At 41.2% G+C, this 23552-nt stretch overlaps 1 long non-coding RNA gene across 6 annotated transcripts; it reads right to left on the reverse strand.

Moving 5' to 3' along the window:
* Positions 1 to 504: 504 nt before the first annotated feature.
* On the reverse strand, positions 505 to 14558 carry LOC138967440 (uncharacterized). Of its 6 annotated transcripts, XR_011455963.1 has the most exons (4): positions 14544 to 14558; positions 13979 to 14215; positions 4093 to 4217; positions 505 to 689 (listed from the first exon to the last, which is right to left on the reverse strand). It is a non-coding gene; the product is annotated as an uncharacterized lncRNA (long non-coding RNA). The 6 variants fall into 6 exon arrangements; XR_011455960.1 differs by lacking the exons at positions 13979 to 14215; positions 14544 to 14558 and adding an exon at positions 8020 to 8042; XR_011455955.1 differs by lacking the exons at positions 13979 to 14215; positions 14544 to 14558 and adding an exon at positions 7531 to 7563.
* Between the last annotated feature and the right edge of the window lie 8994 nt (positions 14559 to 23552).

A 23552-nucleotide genomic window follows, 5' to 3' on the forward strand; every position in this document is an offset into this window, starting at 1 on the left:
ATTTAGATTTAAAAAGTTAGTTCTAGCGCCAAAACGAGGCGCCTGATTGTAGATCAGACGGTCCACGAAAATAAATTCTTTGAAAATTTCTCTCTCGATGGAAAGCAGCCAAGATTTTTTCCGTTCGGTGAGCGTTCAAATGGAAGGGTGTTTAAAACACCCTTTCGTTTAAGCACTCACCGCTTGAGAACATCCTAGGTGCCCTACGTAAAGAGCGAGCAATTTTCAAAGAAATTATTTTTGTGCACCGTCTGTCGGCAAATCAGGCGCCTCGTTTTGGCGCTAGAACTAACTTTTAAAATCTAAATAATAAATTGACAGTTTGTTACACAAACATTTTTAAATCATAAAAGAAATCTTTTTTCATCAAGACAAGATCAGTACAATTCGAAGTTGTGAAAGTTTGAAAAAAGAAAAACCCGGAAGCAGGGAACCACACCACCACCACCACAACCCCACCACCACGCCTCACACACACACACACACACGTCTATTAAACCACGGTAAAGATGAACACGCTTTATTAGCACGAATTGCGTGTCTGTCAGACCTTGACATCACAGTCAGGCATAACAGCACGTGCAGCCCCTCGAGCACGGATTACAACAGGGGACAGGGACAGCACGTGGAGCAAGGCGCTGGTACACGGCCCACGCCTCTCGGCTCACACGAGGGATGCTAGCTACATCCTGCATGGCAATGGAAAGTTCAGCATTAAAATAGATAAATAAATTGTTTCTTTTAAATGTTTTAACATAGAGGGGGAATCGAGATGAGGGTCGTGGTGTATGTGTGTGTGTGTGTGTGTGTGTGAAGATCAGTTCCGAGAAAACTACTGGACCGATCTTCATGAAACTTAACATAAAAGTTCCTGGGTGTGATATCCCCAGACAATTTTTTATTTTTTCTGACAAATGTCTTCGATGACGTCATATCCGGCATTTAGTGAAACTTGAGGCTGCACTGTCACGCCCTCATTTTTCAACCAAATTAGTTGAAATTTTGGTCAAGTAATTTTCGATGAAGCCGGGACTTTGATATTGAGGTCTAACGAATGACGTCTCACATGCACAACGTGCGCAGTCGTCCTTGGCGGTCAAGAATGCCGCCGCGATCATTGCGCAGACGACACTTCTAGACCGCCCATATTTTTTGTGCGCATCACGTGCCGGAAACGAAGCAATTGGGAAACCTGGATAGCATTTCAGCCTTGAGTTTTAAAAATTAATTCATTAGTTTGCTTAAAGTTGTCTTTAAAATGATTTTTTTGCAAACAGATTTAAAATTGATTGCATTGTATTCTTCATCAAATTCTGAATCTAAAAATATACAATGAGTGTGTGTGTGTCATGGTATGCGCGTGTGTGAGTGCATGCATGTGTGTGTGTGTGTGTGTGTGTATTTTTAGATTCAAAATTTGATGAAAAATACGATGCAATCAATTTTAAATCTGTTTGCGAAAAAACGATTTTAATGACATCTTTAATGAGCAAACTCATTAATTAATTTGTAAGCCTCCAAGCTGAAATGCAATACCAAAGTCCAATCTTCATCGAAGATTACTTGACCAAAATGTAAACCGTACTTTGGTTGAAAAATGAGAGCGGGACAGTGCCGCCTCAACGTTCACATCAAAAACATTTATAAAAAATAAAAAATAAATATCGAGAGATATCATACTTAGGAAACTCATGTAAAGTTTCATGAAGATCGGTTCAGTAGTTTCAGTAGTCATAACTTGCATTGACTAATTAATGTAACAACAACAACAACCGGAATTGAAACTAAGTAAACATTTTCTGCCCATGAAATAGCCTGCCGACTGCCTTTCTTCAATAGTAAATTCTCTCTCTCTCTCTCTCTCTCTCTCTCTCTCTCTCTCTCTCTCTCTCTCTCTCTCTCTCTCTCTCTCTCTCTCTCTCTCTCTTTGCTGTACACAGGTGTAGGTATAGTGTACGGAGTGAGGAAGATTTGTTGTGTCGTCTGTGTAAATTGGCTGAAGAAAATGAAATACATTTTATGTTCTGCTGTCCTGCACTACGTGACCTAAGAGTATTATTGATAAAGCCAAAATATTATAACCATTACAAAGCGTCTTGGGTTAAGGCTAAACATGAATAAAACCAATGTCGTTGTTTTTCGAAACGGTGGTCATTTAGCCAAAAGTGAGAAATGGTTCTACGGAAACGCGCAAGTATCAAGTGCTAGCTCCTACAAGTATCTCGGTCTGACATTCACAACCCAAGCCCGTTTGAATCTCTCTTTCAATGACGCAATCACCAGAGCCAAACAAGGTGTCATTGAAATTTTTAAAGTCTTATGGAATATAGGATGCCACGACATGGACATATTTTTCAAATTATTTGATGCGCAAATTGCTCCCATCTTGCTCTATGGCTCAGAACTATGGGGATGTTTTGACTGTTCACAGATTGAAAAGGTTCACATGTATGCCTGTAAAAGATTACTCGGGATCTCGTCAAACAGTCCAAACCAGATGGTGTATGGGGAACTTGGAAGATGCACTTTGTCAATCCTAGCAAATATCCGAAGCGTAAAGTACTGGTTGAGACTTAACTGTATGCCGGATTCGAGATATGCAAAGATGTCATACATCATGTTAAAAAACGCAGTTGAAAGGGGAAAACAGAATTGGGTCTCACAAGTTAAATGCCTCCTTTGCATGAATGGATTTGGAGATGTGTGGTTGAACGGGTCTGTAGGTAGGGAATGTGCGTTTATTAGAACATTTCAGCAACGTCTGCAAGACTGCTTTGAGCAAAACTGGCACTGTAAACTTGATACAAGTGTGAGATTTGATGTATACAGGATGTTTAAAGGAGAACTTGAAAAAGAAAAGTATCTGGGTGTCATTGAAAACCAGTACATACGCAAAATGTACACAAAGTTCAGACTGGGCATTACACCATTGAAGGTAAATAAACTGCGCTATAATCCCGAGTGCGCTGAATCCAGAAATTGTACATTTTGTAAATCAACTGAAGAAAATGAAAACCACTTCCTGTTTAAATGCCCAGCTTACAATGCAATCCGTCAAAAGTACATTGGTGCTTGTTTTGACCTTGACCAGTTCTCCAACTCATCGTTGTGTATTTTACAGACTGACAACAAATTACGACTGATTGCATTGTCAAATTATGTGTTCTACGCGTTTAGACAAAGAGAAAATCAATTGTGAAATAGACTGGTATGATCGTACAACCCAAAATCCTTGTCTTCATCTTACTGTATTTTTTTCTTCTTCTCTGTTTTTACTTCTTGTGCTAGGTGTTGATTTTAAGTTGCCTTGCTTCCGGACGGTCAAGTCCACTTTGTTCACATGCTAACTATTTCTCCCCCTTGTACATACACATTGTGTTTGATGCAATAAAAATTCGCCTTCGCCTTCGCCTTCTCTCTCTCTCTCTCTCTCTCTCTCTCTTTCTCTCTCTCTCTCTCTCTTTCTCTCTCTCTCTGTGTCTGTCTGTCTGTTTCTCTCTCTCTCTCTTTCTCTCTCTCTCTCTCTCTGTCTGTCTGTCTGTCTGTCTCTCTTTCTCTCTCTCTCTCTCTCTCTCTCTCTCTCTCTCTCTCTCTCTCTCTCTCTCTCTCTCTCTCTCTCTCTCTCTCTCTCTCTCTCTCTCTCTCTCTCTCTCTCTCTCTCTCTCTCTCTCTCTCTCTCTCTCTCTCTCTCTCTCTCTCTCTCTCTCTCTCTCTCTCTCTCTCTCTCTCTCTCTCTCTCTCTCTCTCTCTCTCTCTCTCTCTCTCTCTCTCTCTCTCTCTCTCTCTCTCTCTCTCTCTCTCTCTCTCTCTCTCTCTCTCTCTCTCTCTCTCTCTCTCTCTCTCTCTCTCTCTCTCTCTCTCTCTCTCTCTCTCTCTCTCTCTCTCTCTCTCTCTCTCTCTCTCTCTCTCTCTCTCTCTCTCTCTCTCTCTCTCTCTCTCTCTCTCTCTCTCTCTCTCTCTCTCTCTCTCTCTCTCTCTCTCTCTCTCTCTCTCTCTCTCTCTCTCTCTCTCTCTCTCTCTCTCTCTCTCTCTCTCTCTCTCTCTCTCTCTCTCTCTCTCCCCCCCCTGTGCCCATGCTGCCTGCATACTTGCCTCAGAATCAAGATCGATGTCCCGAGCAGACGCAGCGACTGCGACAAACAGTAGGCAACACACGAACACGCCGCTCCACTTCATCTTTCTTTTTCACACTTACTTCGAATGGTAAAATAACTCTTCTGCAACAGAAAGCAAGACAAACTGCCCCATGGATTTCGCGCAAAATAGCGTTTTTTTGTGTTCGCGCTACACACTAGAATACAAACCAATTTGTACAAAACTTGCGTGGTTTATACTTTAAAGTATTAAGGAATGCAGGGCGCAATTTTCGTTAAGATATCTGCAGAAACTATTATTTCATAAACCAAATTTTCAGGACCAAGTGTTGTGGCGCCAAAGTTAATGGTCGGAGTAGCGTTACACACATAATGATCAAAACTATTCGTCCGATTGTCACCACATTTGGCTGAAGTGTCAAAAATTGACTGCGTTTTTTTCCTCCAGTGTTTTGACAAATGCACAAAAAGGTTGTTTTTCACCAGCCCAAACAAGTACCAAATAAAATAAAAACGTAACAATAATGACAACTTTCTTCAGAATACGTATTTTATATGCAGAGGAACAAAATGTAAAACAATACATCAACAAACATCGTGCCAAATTGTATGACAATCGGTTGAATAGTTTTGAAAATATCCATGTAACCGCAACGCATGCCACGAAAAACGCGATTTTCCTAAAATCGCGCTTGACGTTGAACGCAAGTTATCCGTGGTGTATTTTCAGTGACAGATAGCATATCGTCATCGCACAACGGCACTGTGACGTGTCTCAGATCCTTATCACCTCGTCATCAGCTTGCTCAAAACTAGCAAAAGCAACTGTTTGTACTTTGTTATTTTATTCTTGTGATTTGTCCATCTTTTCGTATTGGGAGGTGGCCGCATGTCAGGGCCGGACCAAATGAGTTGTAAGGGGGGGGGGGGGGGGGTTCCTCCTTTTTTTGGGTGGGGGGGGGGGGGGGGCAAATCAGCGAAGTGGCGAAGCCACAAGCGCGCGCCTGCAAAGCAGGCGCACGAACTAGGGGGGTCCGGGGGCATGCTCCCCCGGAAAATTTTTGAAAAACGGTTAAAATCTGTGCAATCTGGTGCATTCTGGGCCTTGTTTTGAGGGTTAAGAGCAGCATTGTTTTGATTGTTAGAGACACACACAAAATTTATTTAAAAAAACAAAACAAAAAAAACCAACAACTCAAAGCAAGGTACATGCTTTTTCCAGGGGTGGGGTTCCGGAACCCCTGGAACCCCCCCTGGGTCCGGCCCTGCATGTAGATTCCCGAGAAATCTGTGTTGTGTTTTCCGAGAGCAAACATAGCAATGATGAATCCGTAGACTTGACGCCGCGAACATTTCTTAGACCTACTCATACTGAACTTCTGTAATCGTAGCACAAGTTTGCAGATCTAAAACTGTACAAGATAATTTATTCACATGGCATATTTAGATTCAGCCCGCAAATGTACCATATAAGACGCGCTCTGTTTTGCAAGTATGGCTTCATACCCTTTCACACATCAGCCAATCAAAAACAAGGTTACCCACTTTTAGGCAACAACAGACGAACACAAGCAACGTATTTAGATCTACATTTTGATACTTGATTCATCTTCCAAAGTGGTTTTAAAGGAAAGTTATTGCGATTTGAAAATAATGAATATATAATGAGGCCAGAAATGATTCCAAAGCAATCAGTACAACAACAAAAAGTTTTAAAAAAAGTGCCTTTTTTGCCAACAATTGACATTTTGACTATGCTCAACTGAAAGAACATAGATCAAAGTGTGTCATAGTGTCTAAACCCCAAAACACACCTATCACCAAGTTTTTGTTTATTTCCATGGGGTTTCCTTACCTTAAAGCAACATGAAAACATTCATTCAATATATCTGCCTAAAAACTCGAAACTGAGCATATTTGATCAGTATTCTCCGAGTGGCTGACTGAAACCAGTAGACCTGTCAATACTCTTGTATCCTTTCTTTGATCAGTGACATACAAGCACGCGCATAATTTATGAAAGTATCCCCACAGTGACTCGGCGTCTCAACGTCTTTGAAGGAACGGTTATGCGCCAACAAACAACTTCAGTATCAAAAACAAAGCAAAGAAAGAAAGAAAGTCTGTGGATATTTTCTGAAAAAATTAATGTTATAAGTTTTATTAAAGGTCTGCTTCAAATGGTGTACAGAACGATTTAAATCTTCTCACGAAAAACGCAGTTCTAACCTTATGGAACACACTCACACTAGCATTTAACAGCATTAAATGACACAGTTCGTTTGAATGGCTATTTAGTTTGTGTAAACCACACACCAAATTTCGTGGTTTATTTTACCCTTGAGCCATCGTGGACCCGTGGCACACACTTTCCTTTTTTTTCTCACAATTTTGTCGTCAGTTTGTGATTTCAATGCGACTTGCTGTATCTGCAATAGCACGTAATTTTGTGTACCTCTGAATTTAAAATGCAACAAACGACTGCGAGTCACACGAACTTATCCTTATCGGCGGCGGTTAGCTTCAAAGACGCAAGCGATATGCAGAAAGTTCGTCTGCTTGCCTTGGTGAAATACGATCATTGCGTGACTTGCTTCCGGCCTCCCGGGTTTTTTTTTAAAACTTTCAAAACCTCGAGTTGTACTGATCTCGTCTTGATGAAAAAAAAGAAATCTTTTATTTAAGAATGTTTTTGTAACAAGCTTTCAATTTATTATTTAGATTTTAAAAGTTAGTCCTAGCGCTAAAACGAGGCGTCCGATTGTGGTACAGACAATCCGGCTAGCCACGCAAAATTACATTCTTTGAAAAATGCTCGCTATATACGGAGGGCATCTAGGATGTTCTCAAGCGGTGAATGTTTAAACGAAAGGGTGGTTGTACTGTGTGTAAAGGCCTGACAGTGTCTGTGACCAGAAACTGATGGTTTACGGGAGGCTGTGTGTGCCTTTAACATGTGTCCGGTAGTTTTAGCAGGACATTTCTGAACACATAAACGCATTTCGCTTTCAATGTTTTGCACAGTGCAACAATATTAACATATCTCTCGAAATGACAACACTTTTTTGAGAGTCCAATGCGATAACGCACCTGTACCTAAACTATACATCGTGACGGCGCATCCGTTGAAAGAGGTAATGTCAACATTTCTCGTCAAGCTTTTCGATACCTTAAATATTCTTCTAAATATTGTTTTCCTTTCTGTAATTTGTGCCACCGACGGTTCTTTCTAAGCCAGATTGGCCAACCAATCTGCCACTTTCCATTTTTTTGTACAAACACATCCCAAAGCAATTTTCCCCAAAACTTTAAAAGTGTGTGACTCTTCAGGCGACTAGCACTATGAGCTGTAATAATAAACTTAGCTAGCTTAAAATCAGAATAAAGAGTGTCCAAAATCACTTTCGATATTTTTTGCTTGCATACATGTACATACCTGTTTCAGTTAATATACCAGATGGCTAGAGATGTCACTGTAAACCTTTTATATATCCATGCATATCAGGATGCTGTCTAAAATGTATATCTTGTTTGTCACAAGGTAATTTGTTTCCATGGTGTCATAACCGGCTTTTGTAAAAGTTTAGGTGGCACTTGACGGTCTCATTTTTCAACCAAATTGATTGAAATTCTGGTCAAACAATCTTTGACTCAACCCGAATTATGGGATTGCATTTCAGCTTGAAAGCTTAAAAATGTATTAATTAGTTTGCTCATTAATGCTTTCATTAAAATGGAGTTGTTAAAAATGATTGCATTTTGTTCCTCTTCTTTTCCTGCATCCCAAAAAATATAGATGTCATGTTAACTATACATTTATGCTCAGAATTAACGAAAATCGGTTTGTGCAAATTGGGTTTGCCTAGTCGAGCGCAACCGTCAGCTCGGTCTTCGGCCGGGTTTGGGCTAGGCAAGGCTTACTTACTGTTATGTCTCCATGGTGACTGGTTTATAGTGTTGAGGTTTCAGGTTTCTCGTTTCAGGCCGACAGATTTACTAAATCTTTTGATATCGCTTCAAGCGACTTAATTAAGTAATTTGCGAAGTAAAAGTGTTAATAAAAACTACGCCTGTCTTCCGAACAATGAGATTGGCTTGATAGCATCGTTATATTGCTGAGTCTACAACACTGGCCGAAGTGGAAGGGGGGGGGGGGGGGGCACTTGGAGGTAGAAGCAGCAGGTAACAACACCAATGTTCTTTAACACCTCTGGATGAAAAACATTTTTTTTACAAACCAAACATCACGTATCAAGGGACAGCTGAGAGATAACTATTGCGATATGTAACTTATCAAACACCTTTTGGTGACAAAACATAATGATGTCGTTGTTTTACCTACACTTACAGGGACGTTGCTCGAATGTGATTTCTTCTGCAAATTTGCTGAAGCAGCTTAAAACGAAGCAATATTAACAACAACAACAACAAAAACACCACATACACACACACACACACACACACACACACACACACACACACACACACACACACACCACACAAAAACACGGGATTTTTTGAAGATAAGGGCAGTCCATCTTTCCCCCACTGTGAAAAGAAATTCGACAATTCAGCCAAAATTACGGCAAATCCTGTTTTCGGCAATTTGAAAAAAAGTTTTTCCAGTACGGTGAAGGCCGACGAGAGGCTGTGGGGAAAGGCAGACCTACTGCTGTACTGCGACGGACCGCGGATAGGCTATCGCGAAAGGATATTTTTTTTGGTAAACATTTTTACACCCCCGGTATAGGGGTGTGTATAGGATTCGGTCGATGTGTTTGTTTGTGTGTTTGTGTGTTTGTGTTCGCATATAGATCTCAAGAATGAACGGACCGATCGTCACCAAACTTGGTGAACAGGTTCTATACATTCCTGAGACGGTCCTTACAAAAATTGGGACCAGTCAAACACACGGTTAGGGAGTTATTGGTGGATTAAGATTCTACAAGGACTTATAGAGGGACATATTCATGGTCAAAGGGAAATAACTTATTTTAACCACACTTGTTAGCAGTGCCTTCTCAGTTGGTGGCAGTGAGAATGGTAAGGACGGGGGTGTTTTTCCTACCTCGGAGGAATTTCTTGTTTTATTAAGTTGCATAAATACAAAGCCGTAATTGAAAGTTATAATAAGGGGAGCACAACAAGATAAACTTATAAATGTGCTCTTAGAAACAAACGAGTAATGTGGCGGACGATATTCTAAATGCATGATATTTAAACAAATGAAAACAAATGACAACAACAACAACGATAACTATAGCAACAGTGGTACGGAAATCTCACACACACAACACACACACACACACACACACACACACACACACACACACGCACACACACACACACACACACACACATACACACACACACACACACACACACACACACACACACACACGTATGTTTCGAGCAGATGGCAAGTTAGTACAGTATGTACGATAAACAGAAGAGTACATAGGGCTTGCTGTGTCGTACCAGAATTACACTTGTTGCTTATTCAAATATTGGGTTGTCACCATCACACACCGCAGAAGGAAGCTAAGGCAAGTTCAGTATACGTGCGGTCACGTGGTACGATACGGGCCCTCGAGTCGAAGTGTTGGCGGGCTGGAAGGTAGGATTTTCACTTAGTATTCAATATATACCAGTCATTCATAACTACTATCAATTAGATTATGTTTCTTACGATGCTAGCTTATCCCTCCCTCATTCCTACTATGCTCAGTTGTTTGGTTTAGCAAGAAACGTCTATGAAAAATTCGAATCGCATGCTAAGGTCAAAGTGCTCCCATGCTAAGGTCAAAGTGCAATTCTTTCAGGCAGCTTTTTGTGCATTCCCTCGATCATCTATTGTACACTCTGAAACATTTCGGGAGGTTACCAGCTACCCATCTTTGTATTGTGAACAAAAACAAGAATGTGGAGGTCCTTGATTGCATAAAAACAAAATCGTGTGTGGGGTCCCAGTTTTTGCTAAGATCAAAGTGCACATGTCTGTAAATTGCAGAAATGCTAAGGTCAAAGTGCTTTTTCAGATCATAGAGACTGCCCTCCATTTATAGTTATTGACTCACCTGAGTAATTGGTGAGTATTAGGATTCATATGTGTCCGGTGGTATGGCCGGGCGGCCGGCCGAAACTTTTAGGGTTTGATGATCTCACGAAGTAACCCCAGTTTGGTTGACCCTCGTCCAATTTGGGGGTCACAGCGGGGTCATGTTCGTTTTATAAAACTTAACGTTGAGGTTATATCAGATGTTATTGAAGCTACCGCTTTGATACTCACACTTCTAGGGTTTAATAATCTTCCGACTTGACATAAGTTTGATTGACCCTCGTCAAGTTTTGGGGTCACAGGGGGGGGGGGGGGGTCATGTTCGATTCATTATAACTTAACATTGATGTTATCTCATGCGTTTTTGAAGCTGGAGCTTTGAAACTTTGAACACTTGAAGGGATTGATAATCTATTGACGTAACCGTAGTTTGGTTGACCCCAGTCACATTTTGGGGTCACAGTGGGGTCATGTTTGTAAAAGCTTTACATTGAGGTTTTGTCAGTTATTTTGGGAGCAAAAGCCTCTAAATTTCACTAAATTGTAGGTGTTGGTAATCAGCAGGCATGACCAAAATTTGGCTTGTTTTCATAAAATTTTAGAATCCCAGCAGGAACATGTTTGCTGGAAAAGATTTTGACCACTGAAAATGTCCACTGAGCTATCAAGGGTATAAGACTTGACCTCATTAAGCTATGATGTCATTGTTTGATTTGGTCAGTCTTGGCTACTTTTGGTGATGACATCATGTTATGATGTCATAGTGTCAGAAATGAGGTCACTCAAGTGTCTGAGTGTACATATTTTATCTGGGCTAGCCAACACCCAATATGGGAAAGAAAATAAGTAATTATCATCATTCTTGTTCAAAAACAAAAAAGAATTTTTTCCGAAAATAATTTGGTGGATTTTTAGTATGTCAGGCGAGTGCTGGTAGTGGGAAGGAGGTTGGTTTGAATATGTGAAATATTCTTAGAGTTGACTGGATTGATACAGGTCACATATTATAGATCAAGTTTGTGTCAATCAGTTGGTCAGTATAAAGTTCTCTTGAACATTATTTTATGAATGTGGAACAGCTTTTATTTCACACAAAAATCTTGTTGCAGGTAGAGCAAGAAAATGGCTTCTTTCCCTCGTGCCCATTGATATGCGATTCAAAGGAGTACACAATACAGGCATGTGTACCTCGAGCCACCGCCAATCTTGTGATAATGACGCTCATGTTCTACCAGGGCCCACTTTCTGGCATACATCTTGCCGCAGGTGTTGCACAGATGTGATTTTTTTGTGGGGGTGGAAGTGGCCAATGGTTGTCCTGGTAGTACCTCCTCTTGCTGCTCCTCCTCACCGACCTCCTGGGACATAGAGGTTGACGCCATGGGTTTCACTGGGTCGACTTTTTCTACTTCCTCCTGATCCCCACCGGCTTCCACCACCACTTCATGACTGATTTCATGAATGCTGTCGAGAGTCTCAAATGAAAGACTGTCCATCTGTAAAAAGCACAACCTCGCATACTGTGAATATTTTGTAACATAATTCTCTTGACTGCCATAGTATGGGACCCCAAACAAATTTTCGGCTACAAGGAAGCCTCTACAACAATATTTTCAATGTAATAGCCTTAAAGACTATAAATGGAGGGCAGTCTCTATAATCTGAAAAAGCACTTTGACCTTAGCATTTCTGCAATTTACAGACATGTGCACTTTGATCTTGACTTGGCAAGAACTGGGACCCCACACACGATTTTGTTTTCATGCGATCAAGGACCTCCACATTCTTGTTTTTGTTCACAATACAAAGATGGGTAGCTGGTAACCTCCCGAAATGTTTTAGAGTGTACAATAGATCGAGGGAATGCACAAAAAGCTGCCTGAAAGAATTGCACTTTGACCTTAGCATGGGTGCACTTTGATCTTAGCATGCGATTCGAATTTTTCATAGACGTTTCTTGCTAAACCAAAGAACTGAGCATAGTAGGAATGAGGGAGGGATAAGCTAGCATCGTAAGAAACATAATCTAATTGATAGTAGTTATGAATGACTGGTATATATTGAACTAGAGGGTGAATCGCGAGACAGAGACAGACAGCGTGGCGGTTCACCACAATCACCTTTGAAGGCGAAGTCCTGTCAAACGGGATTGAGAATTTTAGAGCTTATTTCTTAGCCCTATATTATCTGTTATGTCTTCTCAAATGCCAGAACATACAGACAGACAAAAGCCGCTAGACCCCATCACAAACAGAACTCTACAATCCACAGGTGTGCCCACACACACACACAAACACACACAGAAGCCGAATATATATGTATATCTATATCTATAAATATATAGAGATAGATGACAGTGTATTTTTCGCGTGGCTATAAATTGATTCGACCTTTTCACTTTTACAGTAAGGACAACTTACGGGTACATGCAAGGAAAGCCCACAACTTCTAAGGCGAACAACTCTGCAGAGTCTGCTGTGAAGGGCGACGGTAGTCTCCCTGTCACAATCGACCCCCTTTGAATGAACTTAAATTCCTCCCAGGTGGAATGGGAACAGCACGAAAATGATTCAGTGACCAAAACACCACAATCACCTTTGAAGGCGAAGTCCACTCAAACGGGATTGAGAATAACTGTTATGGCTTCTCGAAGGAAGGCCTGAACATACTGAGACACCAAAGCCGCTAGACCACATCACAAACAGAACTCTACAATCCACAGGTGTTGCCGACACACACACACAAACACACACACACACACACACACACAGAAGCCGTATATATATATATGTATATCTATATCTATAAATATATAGAGATAGATGACAGTGTATTTTTCGCGTGGCTATAAATTGATTCGACCTTTTCACTTTTACAGTAAGGACAACTTACGGGTACATGCAAGGAAAGCCCACAACTTCTAAGGCGAACAACTCTGCAGAGTCTGCTGTGAAGGGCGACCGCAGTCTCCCTGTCACAATCGACCCCCTTTGAATGAACTTAAATCCCTCCCAGGTGGAATGGGAACAGCACAAAAATGATTCAGTGACCAAAACACCACAATCACCTTTGAAGGCGAAGTCCACTCAAACGGGATTGAGAATAACTGTTATGGCTTCTCGAAGGAAGGCCTGAACATACTGAGACATCAAAGCCGCTAGACCACATCACAAACAGAACTCTACAATCTACAGGTGTTCCCCACACACACACACACACACAGAAGCCGTATATATATACATGTATATCTATAAATATATAGAGATAGATAACAGTGTATTTTTCGCGTGGCTATAAATTGATTCGACCTTTTCACTTTTACAGTAAGGACAACTTACGGGTGCAATCGTGACATTCTAAAAAGAGTAACGTAGTAACGGGAATATGGATTGACGCCACACGAAGGAAGGGAGATAAACGCTGAAAACACTGGAGAAGATAAGGAAGAGTTACTGGGAATGGATCCAGAGAAAAACAAAGAAAAACCAAAATCGCTTCAGCGCTGCGCGCTGAGAGCACGTGTTCAAATATCTCATCGATGAGGTTGTGTCCGGGGTGTAGCTGAATACGGTCTCCAAATTTGAAAAAGATCCACCGAGAACTTTGGCTTGGCATCGCGGACACACACACACACACACACACACACACACACACACACACACACACACACACACACACACACACACACACACACAGACAGACAGACAGACAGACACAAGTCGTATATATATAAAGATACTAAGTGAAAATCCTACCTTCCAGCCCGCCAACACTTCGACTCGAGGGCCCATATCGTACCACGTGACAGCACGTATACTGAACTTGCCTTAGCTTCCTTGATCTACGGTGTGATCAGTAGATGTAGGATTCAGGTCGGCTTGGGGTAATACGCTGAAACTTCTTTCTTCTTTTTCTTCTTCTTCTTCTTATTCTTCTTCTGCGTTCCCGGTCATGCAAGAATATCAATCACGTCATTTGGCGATATCCGCGGTACGCCGTTGTACTGCAGTAGCTCTGCCTTTCCACACAGCCTCTCGTCGGCCTCCACTGCCACTAGGAAAAACTGCCGAAAACAAGCTCTCGAATTTGTGTTTACAATGGGGGAAAGATGGACTGTCTTTATCTTCGAAAAATATTTTTTTGTTGTTGTTTTGTTTTGTATTTTGTGATTGCGTTAGAAGCTGCTTCAGCAAATGTGCAGAATAACTCATATACGAACAATGTCCCTGCAAATGTAGGTTTGACTACGGCATCATTATTTTTTGTCATCCACAGGTGTTTCATAATGTGCATATCACAATTATTATCTCTCAGCTGTCCCTTGATACGTGATGTTTGGTCTGTGAAAAGTTAGTTTGTCATTCAAAGGTGTTTAATAACATAGGTGTTACCTGCTCCTTAATTATACCTCCAAGCTCTCCCCTCCCCCTTCCACTTCGGCTGGTGTTGTGGACTCAGCAACGTACGATATCAAGCCAATCTCGTTGTTGAAGACATGCGTAATTTGTTATAAACGCATACACTTCGTAAAGTACTTATAAGCAAGTCGCGCGAAGCGATATCAAAACATTTAGTGAATCTAGATCTGTCAACCTGAAACTAAAACCTCAACACTAAAAGCCAGTCATCACCGAGACTTAACAGTCAGTAAGGCGTGGTTAGCCCAAACCCGAAGACCAAGCTGACGGTTGCGCTCGACTCGGCGAACCCAATTTGCACAAACCGATTTTCGTTAATTCTGAGCATAAATGTATAGTAAACATGACATATCTATACATTTTGGTATTCAGGAAAATAGGAGGAATAAAATGAATCATTGCTAACAATTCCTTAATGAGCAAACTAATTATATTAATGAATGTTTAAGCTTTTAAGCTGAAATGCAATCCCATAATCCGGTCAAAGATTGCTTGATCAGAACTTCAATCCATTTGGTTGCAAAAATTAGGACTTTAAGTGCCACCTGAACTTTCACTAAAAGCCGAATATGACGTCATCAAAAGCATTTGTAGAAAAACTGGCAAAAACACTTCTGGGGGGTATCATCTGGACGAATTTGTTTGTGAAGTTTCATGAACATGGGTCCAGTATTTTTCTCAGAATCCCTCTACACACACACACACAGACACACATACACACAAACACAAACACATAGGCACACATACACCACCATCCTCGTCTGGATTCCTGGTCTATGTTAATTTTATGACTAAATGTAGAAAAAAAGACAAACAAAACAAGTCGCGTAAGGCGAAAATACAACATTAGTCAAGTAGCTGTCGAACTCACAGAATGAAACTGAACGCAATGCAACGCAGCAAGACCGTATACTCGTAGCATCGTCAGTCCACCGCTCATGGCAAAGGCAGTGAAATTGACAAGAAGAGCATCACTGAATGTGTAATGTTTTCCTGTCATTCATCTGTTGGTTGCCTACCTTGATTTTCATTTTTGAAAAATTCGGAGAAAAAAGACTTTCCCCTCAATGTCATGGTTTGACAGCCAATAAAGGGTTTCACCTTTCCCGTGCTTTAAAAGTCATTTGTGTGTATGAGGTGTGGCGGTGGTGGTGGTGGTGGTGGGGGGGGGGGGGGGGGTGGGGGTGGGGGTGGGGGGAGATGTTTGTCCTTGCGGCCTCAATGGTGGATCGTTCTTAGATCTGTTAGATCTGTGATATGTGTCAGTTAAAGTTTTGAAATGGATCGAGTATCCTTAAATGAAATATCTTAATAGATGTAAGGGTTGTGTCCTTTGAATAACTGTGTTAGCATGTACTCGGATTTATTATATTGATGACTATATTTTTAGATATGATTTTTAGGGAATTCATTTATCTTTATCCATGCAACCTGTGATTACTCCTGTCAGATTGGTGCTAAAGGAACAACCAGTCCGTTTTGAACTGTCTGGTTGGTGTGCACACGTAGTGGGCCCAGTGAGATTGAACACTTTGTCTGTACATAGTTGTTGTGATATATGCGTGTGGAAGGAGTGTGAAGTTTTATGCATACACCATAACAAAATCCTGTGCTTTGCATTTGGTAAATAAACTGTTTGACTTGACTTGACTTGACTTGTGTGTGCGTGCGTGTGTGACGCCGGGTTTGAATGTGTGTGTGTGTGTTCAGTTGTGTGTGTGAGTGTGTGTGTGTGTGTGATGGTGTTTGTGATGGCGTGTGTGATGATGTGTGTGTGTGTGCGGGTGAACGTGCGTGTGTGTGTGTGTCACAGTGTTTGTGCGTGTGTGTGTGTGTGTATGTGTGTGACGTTGTGTGTCAGTGTGCCGTGTGTGTGTGTGTGCTTGTGCATGTGCGTGTGCGTGTGTGTATGTGCGCTCGATTGCGCACGGTTTGTGTGTGAATAGGCCTAAATGCTGTAACGTACGGGAGAAACACACGCACACATATTTCGTTGTAGTCACTGTGCTCTTTCAAAATCAAGAGAGAACAAAGCGGCCCAACAACTCTGCATCAGGTGCTCAGTTTAACTTTGAAATACACAACACACTCCAATACACTTTCTTAAAATGTGCTACCCCTTATATAGAGACTAAGTGCTTGCTGCCGCGCGACCCTGAGAAAAAGTTCCCTCTTGTTCTTTGCTGCGCTGGCCGCAAACCTCCTCCGCGCGGAGGGTGCGCCCGCTGTTTCAAAAATGTCCCAGGGGCAAATACCCATTGTTTTTACTGATCACCGCACGACGCAGTAGGATTGTGTCCCTTTACTGAGTTGCTTGAGTGTGAGACATGAGAGAATGGTGGTGGTATACAAAAAGATGGACAGAGGCTGGCAAACACAAGTGCAACAGAGAGAGAGAGAGAGAGAGAGAGAGAGAGAGAGAGAGAGAGAGAGAGAGAGAGAGAGAGAGAGAGAGAGAGAGAGAGAGAGAGAGAGAGAGAGAGAGAGAGAGAGAGAGAGAGAGAGAGAGAGAGAGAGAGAGATGATCGATTGCCGTTTTATCGTAGTATCGGTGAAGTGATCTTAACAATTGTTAAACTCGTGAAACTTTCATGAACGTGAAATCACAATTATTAAGAAGAAAAATATAGTGCATACAAAAACCCCAATGCAGATTTGTGAGGGCACACAAACATAAACACACACACACACACACACACTCACACACACACACACACACACACACACACACTCACACACACACACACTCACACACACACACACACACACTCACACACACACACTCACACACACACACACACACACACACTCACACACACACACACACACTCACACACACACACACACACACAAACACACGCACACACACACACACACACACACACACTCACACACACACACACACGGACATAGTTCTGCACAAGCCAACTGAAATCAGCGTGTATCACAGGAATGTTGTTTCGAGGATGTACTCGTAAAAGGGATACTTGTGCCAAATCTACTTGTCTCGAACCGCCCAATAAGATATGTATGTCACCACACACCAGGAATGCCTTTGAATTATTCACAATTTAAACGCTATGTGGGTATTCTTGCAGACTGCAATTTCTCCGGCGCTGTCTCCCTCAGTTTCTTTTGTTCCAGCGTCGCGGACGACGCTGGTATCTGTGGTTGGGAAGAACGTGCCTGTGGAGAATTAGTCTCCAAGCCAAAGCGCGCTGACTCTCCAAGCCAAAACAATTTCAAAGCTGAAAAAAAATGTACAATTTACGCGAAACGATTAAACACAGCTTTCGGTTGTGTTTTTTAATCTAAGATGTACATAAATATACCACTCCGACCATAAGGAAAAGAAAAAAAGACACACACAAAAAAAAAAAGACCGAGAGGAGCCGAGTCAATCCGAGACCAACCGAGAGGACGTGTTTCGCGCCGTTTCGACGTCGTTTGTTCAGATGCGGCCGGTTGGATCAGTTGCGGTCATACAGGGGCGCCTTGCACAAGAAAAGATCTTCAACAATCCCGATCATCATCATGGTACAATAATGTTTTGTGCGCCCCCATGTATGTGTTCTGTGCTAATAATGCACGGTTGTGAAATGTCCGTACACATTTTGTGGCACTATGTAATTGTTAGTGCATCCTCCTGCGGATGCTTCGTGCTAAAAATGCACTTCCATTAAAATATTGTACGCTCATGTCAGTAATATATTTTCAATTGTTTCTCTGTCAATTTCAAGTGTTTGTTTCCAATTACTTCAGTATCTCCCTGTTGCAATTCCAGGTGATTCATTATGCATGTGCCAATTTGAGGTGTTTAATTCTGATTCCTGTATTTACAGTGTAAAATTAAAACTATTGTTTTCAAACATTCCTATGACACCTGGTAATGGTTCTGTGGTTTTGTTTTTAATTTGTATTTTGTTTTTCTGCAATAAATATTTGAAATGGATCTGAGGCCGACTTACTACTTTTAGCACTCTTTTTCACCACATTCCCACGTACAGATATTGCAATATCAACTCTTCCTTTCTACCTGTTTCAAACAAGCTCTATTTTTTAATTAAAAAGTTTTTACTAAATGTCTTAACATAGAGGGGGGAATCGAGACGAGGGTCTTGGTGTGTGTGTGTGTGTGTGTGTGTGTGTGTGTGTGTGTGTGTCTGTCTGTCTGTGTGTGTGTGTGTGTGTAGAACGATTCAGACTAAACTACTGGACCGATCTTTATGAAATTTGACATGAGACTTCCTGGGAATGATATTCCAGGACGGTTTTTTTTTGGTTTTTTTTTTATAAACGTCTTTTATGACGTCATATCCGGCTTTTTTGTACAAGTTGAGGCTGCACCGTCACACCCTCATTTTTCAATCAAATTGATTGAAATTTTGGCCAAGCAATCTTCGACAAAGGCCGGACTTCCGTATGGCATTTCAGTTTGGTGGCTTAAAAATTAATTAATGACTTTGGTCATTAAAAATCTGAAAATTGTAAAAAAATAAATAAATTATAAAACGATCCAAATTTACGTTCATCTTATTCTACATCCTTTTCTGATTCCAAAAACATATAAATATGTTATATTTGGATTAAAAACAAGCTCTGAAAATTAAAAATATAAAAATTATGATCAAAATTAAATTTCCGAAATCGTTTTAAAAACTATTTCATCTTATTCCTTGTCGGTTCCTGATTCCAAAAACATATAGATATGATATGTTTGGATTAAAAACACGCTCAGAAAGTTAAAACGAAGAGAGGTACAGTAAAGCGTGCTATGAAGCACAGCGCAACCGTTACCGCGCCAAACAGGCTCGTCACTTTCACTGCCTTTTGCACTAGCGGCGGACTACGTTCAGTTTCATTCTGTGAGTTCCACAGCTTGACTAAATGTAGTAATTTCGCCTTACGCGACTTGTTTTTTCTTGTGGCTGTTTGATTAATTCATAGCAAGCATTGACTGAAATAAACAATTTATATATCCAGCACAACATGCAATTCATTGACTTTTGACCCTAACCTTTTAACACTTCCCAAAATAAATCTTTGGTGGACATTGCATCGACGCTGTTCATTTTGAATGAACATTTTTCTTGTTGTTGTATTGTTTTGTGTGTCGATCTGGTGAACAAAGAGAGAGAGCTATATTACCAAGTGGTTAGAGAACAATGACTGACTCTGACATATAATATTTTGCGGCCATACCTCACTCTGTCTATCTCTTTAGTCTGTCTGTCTCTTTGCCTGTGCGTCTGTGTGTGTGTTTCTGCATCTCTGTCTGTCGATATGTCCCTCTCTTTCTTTCTCCCTGACATGTTCTATCACGCTCACTCAAACAACCGAACACATCCACACTCGCATTAAAATTTTTTTACATGTGTTTGTCTGTCGTGCTGTATTCCTACCTGCCTTTGCGCATACTGTGTGTGTGTGTGTGTGTGTGTGTGTGTGTGTGTGTGTGTGTGTGTTTGTGTGTGTGTGAGAGTGTGTGTGTGTGTATGTGTGTGTGTGTGTGTGTGTGCGTGTGTGTGTGTGCGTGTGTGTGTTTGTGTGTGTGTGTGTGTGTGTGCTTGTGTGCGTGTGTGTGTGTTGGGTGTGTTTGTGTGTGTGTGTGTTCTACCCCAGTGGCGTGAAGTGGGATTTTCTACAACTTCCTTTTTAGGCCTATGGTCCGCGAAACAGAAACAGCATGCAAACGCCCATTGCTTTGGCAACATGGGACGAGGGACAGCAAAACTGTCTATCAATCAGTCATGGCTACACCACACACTGGTGTCTATTGAAGGGAGACAGTTTTCCCATGATGGTTGTCGTGAACCTCATAATTACCTGGATTTGAAGGGAAATCAGTATCGTGGAAAAACAAAACCACGCGATCGACTAGAGCAGACGCACATATTTGTAACATACGACAAAAAGGAAGTGACGGTCCTCTGCCGTCTTGACAATGGGCACAACAGACTGCAACAACACCTGCACAAAGAACTGCGAGCTGTGCCCTCCCCCATGTGCCCCTGTGGAGAAGCAGAACAAGACACAGCTCACGTCCGACAGAACTTTTAAAAACCTCAAGCCCTTGAGGACAGAGACTTGGCCTAGGCCGACGACCCTCCAAGATAAGGTGCACGGTCCCGTGGAAGCTCTACAGAAGACCACCAGCTTCATACACAGAGCTGAACTCCAAGTGTAAAGGCGAACGACAAGAAGAATAAGACACTGTGCACAGCAATACCTTTCACACTTTTTTTTCAAGTGGCAAGATTTCCAAACTTGGGTTCGTTACGATAGAACTGGAAATATGAACGTTTTCACCAAGTTCTTCTGCTTCTTCGTTTACGCCATGGTGACAACCCTCGCCCGCTTGTATGACACAGTTCTCTGCAGACTTACCCGGCTGTGGTGGAAATTCTCCCCCCTCTCTGGCGTTTCTCGTGCAGTTACAATGTTGAAGCAAGTTCAATGGGAGCTTTGACACAGGAGCTCGTCTTGGATTGCCGGCATGCCACTCTTGATCTTCAACATGTCAAGGAAGTGAGCTTTCATTTTGTTGTGCCCTGTTCTAAGTCTGAAGACGATGACCTGACCAGCCGCGTTTGTTCAGGTTGCTGAAGCTGTCAGACTTGCTGTAGTTGAAATGCTGCTGGCAGGTTTCACAGTATTGTGTTCAGCAATTTACTATTTACACACTCAAATTCTACAAAATAAATGTTGGCACACAATTCAAAGGACATGTTTTTCCAACAAAGTGAGTTTGTTACAACTAAAAACAGTAATTTTTTTTATAGTCCTGGTCCTTATTTATATCTAAAAACCAGGCGCAAAGCGGCATACCCTGAAAACGCAAAAAAAGCAATACGGTCATCCTATGCATGCATATAGCTCATATAGCCCAAACCGTTGAAGATAGAAAGACATTTATTGAAAAAAAAATATGCAACACATCATCCTTAACAAGTTTTGTTCTTGTATGTATATCAAAATATTGATCCTCAAATGAATGGTTTGAAAAAATACGACTTCCGGCAGACCTAGACCGTTTTGAAGGAAAAAACCGTCTTTTTTTCAAACGATTCCATGGCCATCAATATTTTCATATACATGTAAGAACAAAACGTGTTAAGACTGGTGTTGTGCATCTAGTTTGTTCAATAAATGTCTTTCTATCTTCAATGGTTTTGGCTAGATGAGGTAACAAGAGAAGGATATGGGCATTGGAATTACGTCAACATTTCGAGCATTGTCACAGATGAAGCATTTACTGCAAGGTGCTCCTGATTAACAAACCGAGCAAAACTGAAAATTATTGAAGAGAAGACATGTCTGAACAGTTTATAAAGAGACAAGTTTGCAATCATTTGTAAACACCATTATTGTATGGGGGAGTAACTGTTCCCCTACCCCCTAAGAAGGTATTTCTGTCCGTCAACCACGTGAGCGATCGCCACTGTGACAAATCGAGGCATCACTCGCATTTCAGTTTGGACACACCTGCTGATTGCAAATGCACAGTACGTGTTTCGACACTGAAACGTGACGATTGAGCGTCAAAATAGTTTCTTAAAACAGTCGAAAATGGAGTTAAATGTGACTTCAACACTCAGTGGCGATCGCTAGAGTGGCGATTGTTACTAGACGGACACTAGAAAACCTCAGAAAATGTAATTACTTTGCGATTTTTTTAACTGAAAAACTGTTGCGGTCTTTTTCTGTCGAGCGCGAGCGTCAACGTAAAACAACGTGAGGTCACTTCCTCCCCAAACGGTTAGTTTTTGAATGAAAAGAAAAATGTGGCGATCGCTACATTGTTTAGACGGACTGGATCGCAACTTTGAAACTCGGGTCACCGTGCGTCGATCAAGGGCAAATTGACCTCGGCAACATTATAACTCACTTCAAGGGTGCACAAACTTGTATTTACAGTATACAAAATTAGGTAAACTTGTGTTTTTGTCCTGTGAAATCACAATTAGTTTCGATGCTCTTGATATCGCTATGCGGACGGACAGATCCGAATCCCCATACATTTTTTTTTGCGGAGCTAGTATAAGTTAGAATTTGTGTTATGGATATCGATTGTTGTTGAAAAACAATCATTTCAATGTGTTCTGGCACTCTCAACCACCACAGCATTGATACTTGTGCATGTGTGTGTTGGAATTTAGTTCTTTGTTTAGTGATGCTGTGGCAAAAGTAAATTCATCCGTCCGTATTTTGACGATCGCCACCATTCACACGCACATAAATAAACACATTATCAAAAATTTCAACTTTTATTTTCAAAAAAGTATTTAAACAACAACTAGTTTGCATGTTAATACAACAAATACAGCAGATTCTCACAGATATGGATTTAAAAGACTAAGCAAATCTGAGACTATCAAAATGGCCTAATACCATGAAACCTGCCTGCTGCTACCATCTTTTCTTGAACATAGCCTTGATGCTGTTAAAATAGCCTTGTTGCTTATAAAAAAAAGTCTTGATGCTGTTAAAAATAGCCTTGATGCTGTTAAAAATAGCCTTGATGCTGTTAAAAATAGCCTTGATGCTGTTAAAAATAGCCTTGTTGCTGCCGGAAATAGCCTTGATGCTGTTAAAAATGCCTTGTTGCTGATAAAAATAGTCTTGATGCTGTTAAAAATAGCCTTGTTGCTACCGAAAATTGCCTTGATGCTGTTAACAATGCCTTGTTGCTGATGAAAATAGTCTTGATGCTGTTAAAAATAGCCTTGTTGCTGGTGAAGATGGCCTCGATGCAGTGAAAAGCCTAATATACTACCTCCCTTTTTGGAGTCTGTCGGTGGATATTTTACCATGGACTAAAAAAAAAAAAAAAAAAGAAAGAAAGAAAGATCGAAAGAAAGAAAGAAAGAAGAAGTAGAAATGACTGGAAAAAAGAGAAGAAACAAAATAAAGAAAGAAACGAGAAAAAGAGGAAGGAGTAATGACCCTTACGATGACCGATTCAGGTTTTAAGGGACTCGG

The sequence above is a fragment of the Littorina saxatilis genome, linkage group LG1 (genome assembly GCF_037325665.1).
Source record: "Littorina saxatilis isolate snail1 linkage group LG1, US_GU_Lsax_2.0, whole genome shotgun sequence".
NCBI classification, from domain to species: domain Eukaryota; kingdom Metazoa; phylum Mollusca; class Gastropoda; order Littorinimorpha; family Littorinidae; genus Littorina; species Littorina saxatilis.